General features: G+C 24.1%; 1 protein-coding gene across 1 annotated transcript in view; it reads left to right on the top strand.

Moving 5' to 3' along the window:
* LOC107613653 (putative axial regulator YABBY 2) overlaps window positions 1-800 on the top strand; it is a gene marked incomplete at its 5' end in the record, with an annotated part of 8,854 nt that overhangs the window by 5,673 nt on the left and 2,381 nt on the right.

The raw sequence follows: 800 nt of genomic DNA, 5'->3' as shown, positions 1-800 counted from the left end.
TTTATATTAATTTGGATTTTAAAAAAAAAAATTAAGTGATATTAATATACATTTTTTATTATAAAATTATAAAAATATATAACAATTCATATTTCTTAAAATATATGTATACATTGTATCCTAAATCTTTAACCTGTAATTCCGTAAATAATCTTTAATTTAATTAACTAATAATGACAGACTGTGTATACATGCAACCATGATAGTATTTATCCATCAGATTAAATTTCTACACGTTTTTTACGTACAAAGATTTGTAAGAAAATGAGGTGATAAGTCCTGAAATCCTAGCAGATAAGTGGACCCTGCAAAGGAACTAATCTCCTCTAACCAAAAATGGTGTAAAAGAAGATGTAGGGACAAATGTGAGACATAATATACAAGATTTACACTTATATTTGGTTACGACAAAATAATATTTCCTAAAGAATTCAAATGCGATTGCTTAGCGAAGTCTGTATACGAGGGAAATGATGATATAAAAATATTCTCCTAGGAAACAGCATTTGCTTTGGCTTCTCTATTTTTTTTTTTTTTATTAGAGAAAAAAAAGGAGGAAATGCTTAACTCATAGAGACTAAGAAAAAAATATATATATTGAAAAAATAACATATCTTCAATCTCTTAAAAACTAAAACATTGTATCTCATTTTACCTTACTTTAATCATAATAATACTAAGACGAGTTCTATATATAATGTCTAAAAATTACACATGTTCTAATTTTATATTAAAAAAAATTGAACTCCATAATAAATACATCTCTCAACATTTTCATTTAAGTAATTTAGACAAAATTT

Source organism: Arachis ipaensis, chromosome B08 (genome assembly GCF_000816755.2).
Source record: "Arachis ipaensis cultivar K30076 chromosome B08, Araip1.1, whole genome shotgun sequence".
NCBI lineage: Eukaryota > Viridiplantae > Streptophyta > Magnoliopsida > Fabales > Fabaceae > Arachis > Arachis ipaensis.
The sequence above is the reverse complement of the archived record's forward strand: the minus strand, read 5'-3'. Positions and strand labels throughout refer to the sequence as shown.